Source organism: Phasianus colchicus, chromosome 14 (assembly GCF_987193195.1).
Source record: "Phasianus colchicus chromosome 14, bPhaCol1.hap1.1, whole genome shotgun sequence".
NCBI classification, from domain to species: Eukaryota; Metazoa; Chordata; class Aves; order Galliformes; family Phasianidae; genus Phasianus; species Phasianus colchicus.
Window position 1 is genome coordinate 4,110,288 of NC_143449.1, and position 17,651 is coordinate 4,127,938.

At 43.0% G+C, this 17,651-nt stretch overlaps 1 long non-coding RNA gene across 6 annotated transcripts in view; it reads left to right on the plus strand.

The window, feature by feature from the left end:
- LOC149915975 (uncharacterized) overlaps positions 1-17,651 on the plus strand; it is a 471,330-nt gene that overhangs the window by 126,180 nt on the left and 327,499 nt on the right. For all 6 annotated transcript variants that reach the window (XR_016470937.1, XR_016470940.1, XR_016470935.1 and 3 more), the window contains exon 3: positions 11,654-11,730. This is a non-coding gene — a long non-coding RNA (uncharacterized LOC149915975). The remainder of the gene's footprint in view (positions 1-11,653; positions 11,731-17,651) is intronic.

Here is a 17,651-nt window from a genome sequence, read left to right on the forward strand (position 1 = left end):
TGGAGATTGGTGGCTGTGGTGTCCCCCCAGGGATCAGTGCAGTGGTTGGTGCTTTTTAACCACTTTATTCCTGATATCAGCAGTGGGATTGAGTGCACCCTCAGCAGTTTGCAGATGACAACAAGCTGTGTGATGCAGTCAACATATCCAAGGGATGGGATGTCAGCCAGAGAAACCCAAACAGACTGAGCAATGGGCCCAGGAGAACCACAGGAAGTTCAATAAATGCGAGTGCAAGGCCTGGCACCTGGCTTGTGGCTACTCCCACAACCAATACAGGCTGGGGGATGGAAGGATGGAGCACAGCCCTGCTGTAAAGAACCTGGGGTAGTGGTGGATGGCAGCTGGACATGAGCCAGCACTGTGCCCTCACAGCCCAGAAAGCCAACCAGACCCTGGGTGCATCCAAAGCAGCACAGCCAGCAGGGCGAGGAGGGGATCTGCCCTTCTGCTCTGTGCTGTGAGACCTCAGCTGGAGCGCTGCGTCCAGATGGGGAGTGCTCAGCACAGGAGAGACACGGAGCTGTTGGAGCATCCAGAGGAGGGCCACAGAAATGATCTGAGGGATGGAACACCTCCCTGCGAGGACAGGCTGAGAGCTGGGGTGTGCAGCATGGAGAAGGGAAGGCTGTGGGCAGAGCTGAGAGCGGCCTGTCGGTATCTAGAGGGGCTGTGAGATGGAAGAGAACAGGCTCATGAGCAGGTCTGTTGTGACAGGACAAGGGGAAATGGCTTCAAACTTAAGAGGAGAGATTTAGTCTGGATATAAGGAAGAAGTTTTTTACAGTAAGGGCAGTGAGGCACTGGTGCAGGTTGCCTGGAGATGGTGATGCCCCGTCCTTGAAGACGTTCAAGGTCAGGCTGGACTGGGCTCTGAGCACCTGATGGAGCTGGAGGGGGGTCCCTATCCATTGCAGATGAGTTGGGCTAGATGACCTTTAAAGGCCCCTTTCAACTGAAAAGATTCTGTGAATCTATGATTCTGCATCAGAACAAAGGTCTTGCCATCAACAGTTTCCTGACATGTAGAGAATGCAAATAACTCCATGCAGCTTCTTTATAGGAGCTGTTTTAAACCAGAATCATTAGGTGCTGTAGCGTGTTTTAATGGCAATTAGTCTCTGACTACTGCTAAGGGTTCCTCATCTACCACTGATGCTAATTATTCTATTTTGGCTCATTGATTCGCAAAATTGCTAAACGAGTCCTTTGTTACAAAACACCGTATTCAAAGAATGTTTGATGGAAACACAGGCCTACTCATCATCTTTGTATCACAATTGAGAACTTGTCACTGCGGAGAGAAGCATTGGAGAAAACAGGAATTTTTGCGAATGATTCTTAAAAGAAATTAAAGTTGTTATATTTAGGATATGTCTACTTGTCAGTCATGCTTTAGCTATCTTACAGTAGAGGGCAGAAGTGAATTCTTTTCAATTTGCAATTTTCAGGCTTGTAAATTGAAAAATCCATATCTGCCCTTTCTAGCTTAAGAAGGATTGACAGTGAAAGGTCACATTTTCAAAATGAATATGTTAGGTATTACTCCTTATGTTCTGTCATTATTTTCAGATTTTATATCGGTCCATTGCAATAGTTTTTGAGCACCTGGTAATCTTTAATGTAGTTATACTCAGAACATCCTCGTGACAGAGGGAAGTCCTATTATCTCTCTGTTTATAACTAGAATAGTCAATTGCCACAGGCTCTGTGGGCTTGTCTGTGTTTGTATAAGAAGTCTGTAATAAAACCCATTGTTGCATTGCTGTGCAGGTTGCTTGGCCCCTGGTTAAGTCATTGAAGCTTCTCTGCTGTTTGTAATGATGAGGGTGCATGTTTTATCTCACTCTATCCTTTTTGACATATTACCATCTTAGTTACAGCTGAGATGGAATTACTTTCTTCAGAGTGAGTGCTAAGATTCGGTGTTTTTGATTCTAGGAGAAAAACAATGTTGACAACACACCAATGTTTATCGTTGCTGCTAAGCAGTGTTATCAGAGCCATGTGCAGTAAAGGGCCCAAGGAGCTGGGAGGGAGCAAATTAGGGCAGCTGTCTTAAACTGGCCAAAGGGATATTCCATACCATATGGCATCATGTGGAAGGAGTTTTGGAGGAGGTGGGAGTTCATCTGTTCCACTGCTCAGATGTCTAGCTGGGCATCAGCTGTGGGATGGTGAGCAATTATTGCTTGTGCAGCACATGTTACATACATTCATGTAAATATATAGCCATAACTATTATCCTTTTCCTTTTCACCACCTTAGTAAATAGTTTTATCTCAACCTACAAGTTCTGCTGGTTTTTTCCTGATTCTTTTCCCCATTCTGCTGGGAAGAGGGGCAGGAACGGATGACTGTGTGGTGCTGAGCCACCTGCCAGGTTAAACCACAACAAATACGTTTGAATATTTTACAAGCTTTCTGGCTTGAGGTGCTGAGAAATCAAGGAAAAGGTCAATGGAGATCAGCAATCAGCTGGTGCTTGACAACAAATGTGAGCAGGAATTCGTGAGAGCAGCAGAAAGAAAAAGTGCAAATATTTTTGCTCAGTTTTTTGGAGGGCACAAATTCAGGTTGTGCAGTGTTAATTTGACACCTGGTTTGCTTTGAAGACAAAACAAACAAACAAAAGACCCCACAAAATTCTCTTGTGTCATTTTTAACTTCTGGGAAGTAGCATCAGACAGTTTTCAGTAGACAACACTATCATTGCCTGCCATTAAAATCTTTGTGGCATTCATTCCTGCAGAGAGTCAGTTTTAAAATCAAACTCATTTGGGAACACAATTCAAACTTGAAAGGAGGAAGAGTCTATGATGTTTGGCTTAACTAACAATGAATGGTTTGAGACATTTTAACCAGAGATCTCTTTTAAGCATGCAAGCAGTAAGCAAGAAATTATTACTTAGGATGGAATGAGGGATAAAATTAGGAAGGGTAAGACAATAAAATGGTTTCTCAAAAGAGGTGTGGGAGGCATTTTAGAAACGAGCAGCAGAATGCTGCTGTACTTTCAACGTGGTGCTTTTAAATGATGGTTTTGCCCTAGGAGTAGCAGCTCCTTGGTGCTGGGGAGACTGAGGTATCTGAGTGGCTGTCCAGTTGAATGGTTTCAGCACAGATGCTGTTTACTAAAAGCTGTACAACAGGTGGTTTTCTCAGATGGAGAAGATAACCTAGAAGATACTCTGGAGCAGAGGAATGGATAAAATATTAATGAAGGGAGCATGGCTGCCCAGGGTTCTGAGAGACAGACTGTAGGAAGACGAGTGTGAGTTGTACTAAAAGGAGTGGGAATGGGGAGAGGTGGCATGGCAGTGTGAGAAGGCAGTGCCTGCAGGAATGCAGGGAATTGAGGCAATCTCTGAGAGAAGTCAGTGCAGATGTCTCCTTTGAATAAAGCAAACTGAGGCTTTTGGGGAGACTTGAGTCCATTGGTTGGGGAATGGGATGGAGAAAATGAGAGATTGTTTCTTAAGGCAATGGAGGGAATGGCATATCTGCAAGATCTAGTGCCAACTGTGCCTGGACTGAGAGCTGAGAAACTCTGTGCTTCAGATCTTTTTCATGTCATGAAATTATTAAATTCACAAGTTCTGGGAGATTGAAAATTACCTTTAAACTGCAGTTTGCAGTTTATCATTGGCTGTTCAACATATGTCTCTTTTTGGGAAAAAAAAAAAAAAAAGGTGACATTTGCACTGAAGTGAGATAAAAGCAGTTATGTGAATTTGCATGAGCTGCTTTTTATTTATCAAATGTTTAAAGATGCTCCTGTGTTTTGAAACCTCCTAGGCTACTTGCCCGTTGCTGAGGTACCATATGTAAAATTCTGACTTAGAGGACATATGTTGGTGAGTGTAACCCAAGAGGCTGATTCTCTTTATATTTCACCTCTGTGTCGTGTCAGGGAAACTCCACTGATTTATCTGGGTGGGAGCAGATTCAGGCCCCAAACCTCCTCAGTTTGTGGTGGGAACTGTGTAACAAATTCATAAATCGTGTTCCTACAAACAAAAAACTCCAGCACACTACCTTAATGAAACTTCTAGTAATGGAGTAATCAGAGCTGGATCACACAAGGGCACAAACTGTCTCTCAAACTCACATGCTTTTCTCTTCTGCCTGACCATCCCTACGTGGCATTTCTCTGCTGCAGAAGCACAGCACAAAGCTCCTGCTGACTGGACAGAGGGTCAGATCAATACAGGGTAAATTCCTGTTAATGAGGTTTTGATTCTTTGACATTTCCAATCAATGTTTACTTGAAACGCATGGCGGGAGTCTGATGTTTGATTGATGCTCTCAATTGTTTCTCAAGTAAGCAGTCACAGATTTTTGTGTCTTGTATTTTTTTTTTTTTTAATGGAGGTCATAAATTCGTGTTGCTCAGTGTGAATTAGCTCCTTAATATGCCATTGGTCTGCATAAAAGGGAAAGCTTACTTTTGTCTTGTTACAACCTGTTAGAAAGAAAGTAGCTTAAATAGTTTATTTTACTATATAACCGATGTCACTTAATTAGTAACTTTTCCAAATTTAATTCCACGGCAGTGACTGCGTGACAAATAAACTAGTCCTGTGTGTGCATGTGATGCAAACGGGATCTTACAAACATCAGAGGTGCACGCCCAAAAGAATCTCCCAGCCATGCTGCTATTTGCTGTGCTTTGCCAACACGTAATTATTGGGCATTGTGCTTTCCGAGGAGCAGGTAGTGGTGGCTGATGAATGCCCAGTTAGATAGTGACAGCTCCTGGCAAAGTCCAGCTGGGAACTGGGACTGCTGCAGCTTCCTCCCTGTTAGGTGGCTCGTTTTGAGCTGTTCATTACAGCTCAACATTTTCTGTAAATACGAAGATTTTTTTAAGTATCAAGCGTTGTACACTCTGCAGACCTACTGCAATCATTCATTTGAGAAGGGCTTGTCACATCAGGGAAAGGCCACTGCTTAAAAGTTTTATTTTAAAGTGTAGCTCAAGGCCTGGCACAATAATTTCCAGTTAGCTAAAAAGGAACTTGCTGGAGGCCAGCTTGTTGGGAACAGGCAAACCAGCATTTGAAAATTTGGCCAGCCAGAGCTCTGCTGCAGAAGGTCACTCAGGGATGCAAGGGGAGAATTGTGACATATGCCCCCTCTGTGCTCAGACTGAATGTTCTTGACACTGGGGACCCTTTGCAGCAAAGAATAAAAAGAGCTGTGCTCTAGACGAGCTGACCCTGCAGCCAACATGGATTGTTCAAGCTGAGGTCAGAACACAGCCACCTTAATTGTGATGAATCACAGCTTATGTTTCTGAAGAGGAGAAAAACCGAATGTGCTGAAATTGAAACATAATAAAATAAAATGCCTCTAATATGGGGTAATCATGTGCATTTGCCTTATGCATAATGATTTATAGGGCCTTAAATGTACTTCCAATTTCTGTCCCTTTTATTCTGTGCAGTCTGGGAAAGCTGATCTGTTGAACTCGGATTTGAGAATAACACAATGCAGCCAGCCTAGCTGTGCTCCCAAACAGAGGCATGCTTTTTCTTTGGATCTAAATATTTATTAAAGTCATCTTCTGCTGGCTTTTTTATCCTTCAGGATGAATAAAAGTTTCCACTCCAATTAATAGCTAACAAAAAATGAAGAATATTTGTTTGAGGTCTTGGTGGATGAAATCAGTCTTGGCAAATTCTGCAAATTGCTTCAGTAGTATCTTTTCAGAAATATAAGATGGAGCTGCAATTGCAGTCAGTTATCAGCTTTTCTCTACAAGGCTTTGATCCTTAGAGCTCTTTTTTTTCCCTTTTGCTAGTATGCGTACCCCTCAAAAAGAAATGCAACAAGATACTGAAATTGCTGACTGCCTTGTGTTTGATATCGATTGGGCTCATTGATGCTGCATTATCTAAGACTAAATTGGCTTCAACTTTTTTCCCCCTGAAGCCTGAAGATTTTGAGTTCTTTTTAATTGTTGGAGGAAGGTCAGCACAGAATGTACCCTCTGGCTTTTAATCTTAGACAGAAACGTCCTAAATGAAGAGAAAACTGCACGTCAGCAAAGTGAACTCGTGCTGAAAGCAATGTGTAGGCTTCTCATGTTTTGGGTTTGTGATGACATAAGCTTTGACCTTGGCATGTATCTTTTAGAAAGAAGAGTAACGTTTGTTCCCTTCAGTCTAATAGCAGTGCTGATGGCAGGAACTGTGCACTTGCATGAACTTGCATGATCCTGAACTGCTGCAAGTTGTAGCCCTGGTTAGAGAAATACCTTAATATTGAAGCATTGTTCTTGTTCTCATTTCCTGATGTGGGGCTCCTGGCTTCTCTCTTTCTATAGTCAGAATGTAAGTGGCAAGAGACATGGATGGTCAGGGATTGATGTGGCAAACTAATCAGTTTGGCTGCTCTTTAGCCCGTCTGGCAGCTGGGGAGCTGAACTGGTAGGTGGGATTGTTGTTGTGCCTTAGGGGAATTTCCAAGCTCATCATTTTTTCCCCACAGATGGCAGGGAGGGAACAGGTCCCCTCTGCAGCATCTCTGCTTTTGGCCCCCAAAAGGGACAGTGGATGGGGGTGTGTGTGTGGGAATTGATGCTGTGGGGATAGAAGTCCTGTTCATTTCTCCCTGAGCATCCACTGAGCCCTTTGCTGTGTCCTGTGACGTGGGATGAAATGAGGAACATTTGGGATGAAAGTTGTATCTCACAAGGCAGGGCGGAGGTGCCAGCACTGACTACAGTGGCCTTCCTGCAGGAAGGGGTCTGGGCAGCGAGTGGTCTCATGTGACAGCACTGTGTGAAGAGATGAATTTTAGCATCTCCATTTGAGGACATTTGCTTCAAAGGCTGTGGCTGACTGCAATTAGATTGAATGCAGAGGGACAAGTTCATTTTCCATCCACCTGGGCTCATCCAAAATGATGAAAACAACCTCAGTCCCAATTCCCTCAAGGCTTTGGCTCGTATTTCCTTGTTGAAACAGGAGATTCATAAGTAGGAGAATAGCTGCCCATCTGTTAGGGATGCAAAAGAAGAGGAATACATTTGGTCCCCTGATCCCCATGCACAAGTTCTGCTCATCCTGAGGGGGAGCAAATTCAGTTTTCCTCCTGAAGCCCAGTGAGAGCAAGAAGGAAATGGAATGACTGTAAAATTTCTCAGCATTTGAAAGAATGTGCAGAGGATAAAATAGGCCTGGGGGCATCACAGTGACTTTGAACAAAGCTGGAAGCATTACTGGCCTTTTTGCAGAGGTCTGTGTAAACAGTTTCCACTTGGGTGAATTTAGAGGCTTCCCTGGTCTGATGTGAAATTTCATTTCAATTGTCCCCAGTGTGTCAGGGACACTCTCAGGCAATGGCAGTTGGGAGATTTTTCATGTCACCAATTTGACCATCTGCCTTTGACAATAAAACGTCTGCGGCACTTGATGAAAAGTTGCAAGAAAGTACAGAACGCAGTGGGAAAAATGCTGCAAGCTCTTTGAGTCTCATTTCTACCCAAGCCTGCAGCCAGGGAAAACTGTGGAGCAGATGTAAGCCTACAAGGGGGGGATTTTTGTACACTGAATAACTGGAAGTGGAATGCCAGCCTGCAGATGTGAACCAGCTATGAGAAACACGAAAGTGCTTGTGAGAATTTGCACCAAATGTGTGTGTGAAATCTCTTTTAGGAAAGCTGCAATATTGTGCTTCTCTGTATAGTTCTACAGAGTGCTGAGCATCTCAAGGAGATGGGAGAAGGGTCTGTGGTTTGTGCACGTGATTTGGATTAGGATGTCCAGGTGGAGCTTGAGACACCTCACCTATGGGCTTCTGGAGGAAAGTGGACAGTGAGAAATGCTCTGTGACCAGCAGACCTGAGAGCTGTGTGGTTGTGCAGAGGGAAGGCTGGGGACGCTGGGCACCCACTGGCTCTGTCCCACCATCGTGGGCCAGCTCTCTTTTCAGCTCCCTTTCTCTTCCATTTCTTGGTTTCCATCCAGAAGTGCACTTTGGCCTGACAACATGTGGTCCATTTCCAGCAGGAGGTGCTGGAGAAAGGATTGGAGAAACAAGGATTGGATTTGGATTTCCATCCAAAGGTCCCTCATACAGACCCAAGCTCTCTGCTGTCTAATGAAGTGTAAAAGCTGCAAGTCCCTGTGTCAAGCTGCATAAGTGCATTGCTGTGTATGTAGCAGAGCCTCTTGGCTGCTAAAGAGATGGACTAAAGTGCAAACAGAATGTGTAGTTATCAATCAAATGCCTTGAAGGTTTCTAAGTGGCAAGAACTGGTCTGTCTTTAGAAAAATAACTTCTAGGAGTGCAACCAGGAAAGATCAACTGATTTATTATTTTTTTAAAAGAACAGAGCTGTGAAGTGTTCAAAATGAGCCAACACCGCAGTTAGCAGCTTACATTTCTGACTCAGATCATTTCACCCCTCTTTCCTCATGCCACCTCCCATCTCTGTCTTGGGCTGTGGAGGTGCTGGTCCTGCTGTGCTGGGGGCTTTGTGAGCATGTGGAGGGAAACAGCACCAAGTGGAGGCGAAATCGATAAAGAGAAGCAGACGGTGTGTTTATGCAATAAATCCTGGTCCCTTTTCTCTTCATCTGCTCGGCACAGCTGTGTCCAGAGGGAGCCATAACCGTGGGAAGGATACCTGCCTGCTCTGCAGCCGTGCTGCGGCACTCCGCAGCTATGCGGGAGGAGGAGCAGCACTGCTCTGTGCAGCAGCTCTGGGCCAGCTGCGTGTCTGCATTCACAGGGAAAGGGGCACTCTGGAAAAAATGGAAAGCCAAAACATTTTCCACCTATTGAAGAAACAGGGAAAGGACTTTTTTTTTTTTTTTTTCTTTTAAGGATCAGAAGTTTGTTCGGAGCTGGCCCTCATTCATGCATTGCAAGGAGTTCCTTTGATTTATGTTGAGCTGATTTTGGAGGTCACTTTTCTCTGGTGATTAGTAACATTTGGTTAGTGTTATATTGTGAGGTGTTAAGTAGTTATTTTCTGCTTGGCAAATACCCAGGTCAGTATGCAAAGGAAAAAGCCACAGCATCTCCCGTGAAAAGGAACCTCTTAGTGATGCTGCATGCTGGGGGCTCTTCTTCTCCTCTGCTCTCCCTTCCTGCCATTTTTCTGTGTCTGGGCCAACTTCTTCCAGAGCGCTCGCACCCTCCCCTTGCTCTCTGTCACTGAGATGCTGTGCCCATTTCCCTGCAGAGGCAGTGAAGCTGGGATCCCCCATGCCAGCTCTTGCTCACCCTGCTGGGGCTGTGTTCTCCTTCTAGCACACCTGAGACCAGTCAGCTGAATTCATAGCTTGGCTACACTGGGGTTTGATGTGAGGCATGGTCCTCTCCTTTCCTCTTTTTCATGCTGTGTTTAAGAGAGTTGAATTTAGTTTTCCCCTTCTGCAGAGCTTTAAATGTTGAGGGGCTCTCCTTAGTTATAAGTGCTCTCCTATCCTGTAGGCTTCAGAAAGTGAGATTTTTTAGCACATAGGAAGATCAGATGTTCAGAGAGACTGTTGTGAGGTGTGCTGTGAAACACTCGAATTTCTTTTCTTGCAGAGCACATTATGGGTCATATTGCCCTGAACCGTTCTCATACCTGGTAACTTGAATTCATTTCCTCACTTTGAGAAGGGACCTGGGAAAGAATTGACTCAGAAAGTAGTTCGTGGTGATGCAGTACTTTAAGAGTTTAGAAAAGTAGGCAAAAGAGATGTCTTAAATAGAATGGTTTGTCATTTTGCAGACTCCCTGCCTGCAGTGTTTTCTCCATGGTAGGGGAGATCTGCCCTTGCCATGCTTCTGTGCTTTGTCTGTTCTGAGCTCTTCAAGGAAACTTGGGTGTTGGTGTGAGGATGTATGGTAGTGATTTATTATGTGAAGTAAGAGAGTCAGCAAAGGCTGTTGCAAATTGGCTTTCTAAGCACTGTTGGACTGTCGTTGTATTTGTGGTGTGTATTTCTGAGCATCTCATCTGCATGTTCAGCATTCTGTACTCAAGATTAGTTTTCAGTTCTTCACTGTCAGCTCACGGCCTGCAAGAAGAGTCAATCACACCTCCATCCGAATGTCTGTTTATGCAGACACTGAAGAGACCTTTAAAATCATCTTTCTGCTATGTGTTGAAAATGTGGTGTTTACTGCAGGGCAGCATCTTATTTTAATACCGTGTATATCTCAAATTGCAGAACAAATCCCATATGTAGCTCTGCTGCTTTCAGTAGAACCCTCTAATAACAGACTTCTGGTCTTTTCCTGTACGCATCAATTTTGCCTCAAAAGCCAATAAATGTTTGATGCATGCTTAATAATCTAATGAAAAAGTGATTTTCTGCTGTGTTGTATTTCTTTTCATCAGATATTTTAAAGAGGATGTAATGTTGGTACTGTTCCCAGATGCTTCATGAAAACAAATACTAATACCTAATTACTGCCTTACAAACACTTTATTCTTTGTGGTGGTAATTTATAACAGAGTATTATTAATTAGACCAGAGGCTTGGTCCCAGTTGGTAAGGTATCTGCCTTTCTGATCTCATTTTTTTCCTTTAGCACGTACATCATTGTCATTGTCATTTTTTAATAGAGACAAAATAATGCTAACATGCATTCTTAACTGTAATTTCACCTGAGTTTCTAGGAGATGAAAGGCAGTGAATGAAGTCATCTGGTGCCTTTCTCCACGTTGTCCTGAGTCATCAGAGTAGTCTGAGGGGTTAACATCCTAACTAATACCAATTATTCAAAGAGTGGCATTTGTTTTCAAACCAGAAACCATTCATGGGAAAGAAACCATTCAAAGAAGCTATTCAAAGAGTTCAGACATAGGAATGACTGCATAGCAGCGCAAATCCAATAACAGTAAGATCAAAACTGTGATGTTTTCATAGTGACAGAGAGCTGTGGTGCACCCAGCAATGAGCCTGCTTGTCTGGGCACCTCTAGGTATGACACATGATACAGAGGGCTTGATGTGCAAGCATGATGCTTTCCATCCTTCTTGACGTTGCTGACTGAAGCCAAAATGTTGTACTATTTGATTTAAGAATAATGTACAATTACATATTCTGGTGGATGCATTTATATCCTGTAGAGTGATTTTTTTCCACATGAAATTCAGCCCGTTCAAAAAAAATAAAAATTATGGAATGTAGGACTCATTAAAACCAAGCCATTGTCAATAGAGAAATTATCGTGCTTGCACAAAATAGTAAAATGGTTCTCTGGTGCAAATGAATTTATAGAGGCTTGGTTGTCACAAACTGAGCCTTATATATGCAAATTATCAACAATTTCTTACATAAGCTCAATGTTGTGCATTTGTTCTGTTTGGACTCCAGATCTATTCACATTTAGCATTCTATGATCCTCTGATTTTGCATTCTACAATTTTATATTTAGCCATTCTATCGTGAATCTGTTTTTTGACAACCTGGTAAAATACAAGATAATGAAGAGACACAAAATACAGTTAATGTTCATTGGCAACATATTTCTACACGTTATTGTCACAACTGAATTAAATCATGTAAAAAAAAAATCGAAACACCCAAAAAACAACAAAAGACCAAACTTGCAAGCGGATTTTAATTATTGGTTAAATAATAAATTATTAACTAGTCTCATCTGACTTTCCATAAAATCTGTATTCTTCCATTTTCAGGTGGATTCAGGTGCCTGCAGTGATAATCAAGAGAAGAAAGCCATGGTATTGCCCGCTTGAGAGTAGGGGAAAAAAAGGTAGGCTTTGAATTCATTAGTTGCAACTTTGGTTCTTTCTTTGGAAGACTATCTTATTATCAATGGGTGGATTCTCTCAAAATGTTAATTCCTATTTATTGTCTTCTAAACCCACAAGTAATGAAAATTATTTCTTTAATCAAAAAGAAAAAATGAGATGGTATAATACGTCATTAAATAAGCCTGTAAGTGCTACACAGGAGTTATAAACTACTTTTTATGATGCATAATAATGACTTTTATTCTTGAGACAAGACTGACATTCTTGCAGCTCAAATGTGTGTTAGGATTATGTGGTAGAAAGCTATTTTGGTATTACAATGTAATTTGCAGTGAGAAATATGACTGGTGAATTGGGATGGTAGATTTTGTCCCTGGTTTCTGGTTTTTGGCCTTTCCAGCTGGGTCTGTCCCATGCATGCAGGGAGTGGGTAAGGGCTTGGTGAAGATAAAGATGGGAATCCTGGAGCAGCTGGGCTTCTCTAAGGGTTGTGATAGGTTGTAGGATCAGTTTGTGTGTTGTCTTTTTGGTTACTTGTTCATGATGTGGTAGCTGTTGGACAAGATTCCTAGCTGGTAAATGCACTCATAACTCAGGTAACCATGGAGCTGCACTATCCTTTACTTTCTGCCATAGATTGCACTTGCATTTTGCTCCTACATCCGCAAGTGAGCAAATAGCCCAGAAGTTTCAGTGGAAGTTACAACAACCCCGTAGTAGTTCTCAGAGCAGTTCAAGGCTTCTCAGCACAGCAGATAAAACTCTATTTCCCTGCCCTAACCAGAGGGCTGGGAGCAGAAGTGAGACAGGGAACAGTGCAGGGGAGGGCTGAAGAACTGGGCTGCTGACTCACACTCCCTGGGGAGGCTGGCAGGAGCCGGGTCAATGACTGCTGTGCAGCCTGCAGAACAGCCCGTGCTTGACCCCTGCATGTAGGGCGAGGAGAGTCTGCCCACCATTCTAAAGTTTCATCTCAGTTACTGCTGTCTGGAGAGTGACTCGAGGCAGACAGCTCCTGTAGAGATGCTCATCTATCCCTGTTTATTAGCACCCAGCCGTAGGGCTGTAATCTGGGTGGTTTTGTTGTGTGCACCCAGTCTCTGATTTTTTTTTTGCCTGTTTTCTGTTTGTCTTCAGCCTTTTCCAGTTGAAGCATCTTTACTTAGTAGTATTTATCAACTTGCTGGCAGTGGCCATTTGTTAAGTTTAAGGTGCCAGATGCATGTGATGGTAGCTCCTCCTGCTGCTGCAGAGTGGCAGCAGTGCAGGCAGTGGGTGCTGGCTGAAATGCAGTGGTGGTGCCCACAGCCAGGAAAAAGAGCATCCAGAAGACAACAAAACCATGGTACTTTCTCAAGTGGGCTTCCTAAAGGCCCGGAAATGCTCCTTTTATATTAGAGATGTGCTTTTCCCAGAGCTGCATTCAAATCTTAAGCTTTGCAACGTAATGAATGAAAATGATTCTTTCCATACCTCCCATCTCTGAGCACGTGAATGCTGTAGCCTTCTTAAGAATGTTTCAGATATTTTCCTTTTTCTGAATGGTGTTAGTAATGCATTTCAAAGAGTGAAGTATCCCTGTGTTGGCTGTGCAGGATTTTATGCAATATTTAAGATTTTTTCTGGATCCTCTTGTTCCCATGACTTGATATAGAATGGCTCACAAAGGAGACCAGGTGCAAAGTGTCCACAGAGAGCACATTGAGTTTAGGCTCTCAAACCCACAGGGAAATGTTCTGTTATCCCCTGTTAGCATAAGCAGTTTCACAGCTGATGTGAAGTAACACAAGGTTTTGGATGGCAATCAGATTCACAGATGCTACTTCTAGAAAAATGAATTGAGAAGGACCACTGAAGATGCTAAACTTGCAATGCATTTGCCTGTAACGTGATTTTGAAACTCAAGCAAAGAGAGTAGCAGGGTGAGCTATTAAAATTCAGCTTTACAACTGACAGGAAAGGTAGTGTGAGCTCATTTCCACAGGCACTGGCTTCTGCTCTTTTGTTCTTGTTCTTAATATTTTGCTTAATTAATCAAAGAGAACAGATCTAAGATGGAAATATTTGTATCACTGCAGCATACTTCTATTTCCAGGGTTTATCTGCAGTAATGTTAAGATATAAGATTTTTCTTTCTTTATTATTATCTTTTTGAAGGTGACTGTTCTAGCAAATAAATGTAATGAAGGCAGCAAGGCAGCTGTGTGTTTCAGTTTTCAGATGGTGCTGGGCATGATTAGCATAGATTGCAAGGGAGCAGACAGCATGGATTAAACAACGTGCTCAAATCACTCTCAGGCTTTTCCTCAGGGCACTGTTCATTAATTCAAACAACAACAAAAAAGCCCTCGCAAGGCAACACAAAATGAAGCATCTTTCCTCAACCAGTACAGCTGCTGGCTGCCTTGCTTGCTTGCCTGGGGCTGCTTCCAGGAGTCACCTTCCCCTTCAAATCCCGCAAATGAGTCCCTTACAAAGGAAGAAAGACCTGGGAAGAAGATGACCTCAAAACCTGGGACGAAGTGGGGGAAGGGGTGCTGGGTTTATGAAAGGCAGGCCGTGTTACATATACTGTTTATACAGTTACATTGATACGTAAATAATCTCTAATTCTGAGGCTGTGAGCTATTTGGAAGGAGTTTGGGGATTTTGTCTCCTGGAAGAAGAGCTGAGTTTCTGCTGTTTCCATACAAGCTCCTTCCTGCTCTGTGGTCGAGGTGGGCAGACAGAGGCACATTGCCCTCAGATGCTGGGAAATGTAGGATTTGAATTCAATTTGTAAACAAACACCTTGAGTTGCTACAAATGGGACTTTTGAAATGCCTTTTAGCTTCTATGCTTGAATGCTAGATGACTTTTCTTTGGCTCTGGATTTGGTGGATTCAAGGTCTGATGCTCAAGAAGATCCCCTGCATTGCTATTGGGAGCAGTTATCTTTCCACTGACCCTTGGGGCAGTGTAGGGCTCTTCTCCTGTCTTAGGTAGTTTAATCTCTGTCCCATAAGCAAGGCCTTGTTGTTGTCCTCTTGTTTTTCCTTTCACATGTAAGGTTAGTTCTCTTGCAAATCTACCTCATTCTGAATTTGATCAGTGAACATCATCATGACCGTGTCCCTTTAACAAATGTAATGATGTATAACAAGGCCTGCAGTAAGTAATTACTTGGACTCTCTTACTAATTAATTACCTGAGGATATTAATGGTCTGTTCAGCACAGAAGAACTGGCACTGGAAAAAAAAAAAGGAATGTATTCACAGAAATGTTCCCAGTGTAAGGGGTGTTATATTAATGCTTCATTTTAAGAATTAATGTTAATACAATTTTTTGTTGTTGTTGTTGAAATAATTGAATTCCAACCCTTCTGGTTCACAGAAGAGTGATGCATTTTCTCCAGGTAAATATTCCAAAGTCTTCTGTAATGAAATTGTAGAAGTTAGAAGCGAAACTGACGTGTTTATTCTTGTATCCCCATTTTTTTTTTCCATTCCTTGGTTCCTGTAGAATGTGTGCTGGTTTTTGTTACTGCAGAACAGCCTACCCTTGGGACTTGTGCACAACTTTTTGTAAAACCCTTGTTTTAAGTTCTGGCATTCTCGAAATCAGAGCATGTGATTTTATTGAGAGATGGTTTTATATAACAGTTAACAACTCTAACATTAACAGAGGCAAGCAGAAGAACTGGAAATTCTCACTGCTTTGACATGATGCAGTGGGATGGATGATCAGACCTTCCCAGTGGGAACTTTGACAAGTGTTGAAATGCAGAAGTACAATTTTGTGTCTTTATGTCCTGCTATTGTAACATCCCTAGCAATTAGCTGACTGGCTGAGCAGTAGGATCTGCTCTCCTTGTCAGCGATTAGGAAAAAATATGCTTACCGTTAACCAGTCTTATTTCCTTGTTTATTTATTGTATATTATTATTTCTGATTGCTGCTGTCTTGACTATGCTGAAGCCTGAGATGATGAAGGTCTGAGCATTATGCAAGAGGTGCCTTCATGAATTGCAGCGACACAAGCTAGCAGGAAAGCAGGATGGAGGGTACGGAGACAGTAGAAGGGAAGAGATGGATGATGGGGTACAACAGTCAGTGTATGTGTCCTTGCACTGAACAAGGGGTAAGGAACTGAAAAGGCTGGGGCAAGCACTTCCTAGGAAGCTGAACCCTGGGAGCTCTTGTAGGGTGTGTGGGGAGGACTGGAGCAGGGTAGCAGGGACACTAATTAGCATGAACACTGAAGTCTGTGGGTGTTTTGGAAGTTAGTTAACAAAGCTTGTGAGGATTTTCTTGTTTCACTTCTTCCTCGGTTGCTTTATAATCCTCAAAGTGTTTTGTTTCAGTGTTTCGTTTTGCTGTGTGCATAGTGCCATAGATCCTGACTGTAATGGGTGAACTGCTGCCAGCTACCACTCTGTTAGCTCCCATATGCAGATAGCTGCTCTGAACGTGGCTGCCTGGTTAGTGGGTCGTTACATGAGGGCATCTACATATTCCAAAGGTTAAAGGGAAGTATTTCTGGGTCATTCAAGCTTTTGTTTCTTTGTATGCTACTTGATAAAATAGCAGCAATTAGTATCATCTTTCTGAGAAACAGGAGTGATCTTATCAAATTTTGGGAGAAGGTTAGTGCTAGTGCATGATATTTATATGGCTTTGCATTGAATAATTTCAATTTACAGCATGAATAGTTCAATTTCTACTTAGGATGCAGTTCCAAAGGAAGTATAATTACAATCAAGGGGTGTCACAGAGCCGGTGAAGCATTAGGTTAAGAAAACATAAGAGATATTTTGTGAAAACATTTTAGGGTTATGCCTCCCTAAATACAGAGGAAGCATAACTAAGCGAGAAAAAAAACCTACTGCTCAGTTTGGGCATTTAGGATCATGGAATCATTTGAGTTGAAAAGGGGCTGTGTCCTTCCTGAGGCCATCCATACACAGCTTCATAGCATCCCTATACTCCTCCCAGGGTACCTGGACACTGCTTCTACTGCCAGTACATCTTCTTCTTGCTCTTCAGCTTGACCAGCATGTCTTGGTTCAACTATGCTGATCTCTTGCCTTCCTTTCCTGACTTCCTACACCTCAGGTTGGAGAGCTCTACTGCTCTGCAGAAAGTTTCCTTAAAGATCAGCCAGCTCTGCTCTGTTGCCTGGTCCTTTGAGGTCTGTTTCCCAAGAGAAGCTGTTGACTAACTCCCTGTAGAGCTGGAATTTGGCTTTTCTAAAACTCAGCGTCCTGATTTCACTCTTTGTCTGATATCCCTCAGGAACATGAACTCCACCACTGTACAATTACTGCAGCCCAGGCAGCATCCAATCCTGATTTCACTAATTGGTATGCTTGCATTCATGAGGTCAAGTAGTGCAGGTATTGCACCCTTCTGGTGGGGCTGTCTATTACTTGGCTCAAGGAGTTATCCTTGATTTCCAGGAGCCTCCTGGGTTGCCTACAGCTTGCTGTGCTACTTTTCTAGCAGATGTCAGAGTGATTGAAGTCCCCCAGCAGGCTGAGAGCCTGCAATTGTGACACCTCCTGTAATTGGAGGAAGGTGGCTTCACCTAGAGGCTAGGTGGCCAGTAATAGGCACCAACTGCAAGGCTCCCTTTGTTGCCCCTGTTTCTAGCTCTCACTCATAAGCTTCTGACTTGCTTATGACAATTCTTCTTGGATAGCTCTTCACACTCCATTCCTTCTGCAGCACGGAGGGCAATGCCTCTACCCCTCCTTTCTTTCCTCTCTTCTGAACAGCTTGTAGCCATTGTTAGGGCTGTCAATGCAGTCAGGGGAATCACCCCACCAAGTTTCGGTGACAGCAACTACATCATGGATTTCTATTAGCACAGTGGCTTGCAACTCCTTGTGTTTCCCAAAGGTTGTGCATTAGTGTAGAGAAATCTCAGCTGGGCAGCCGG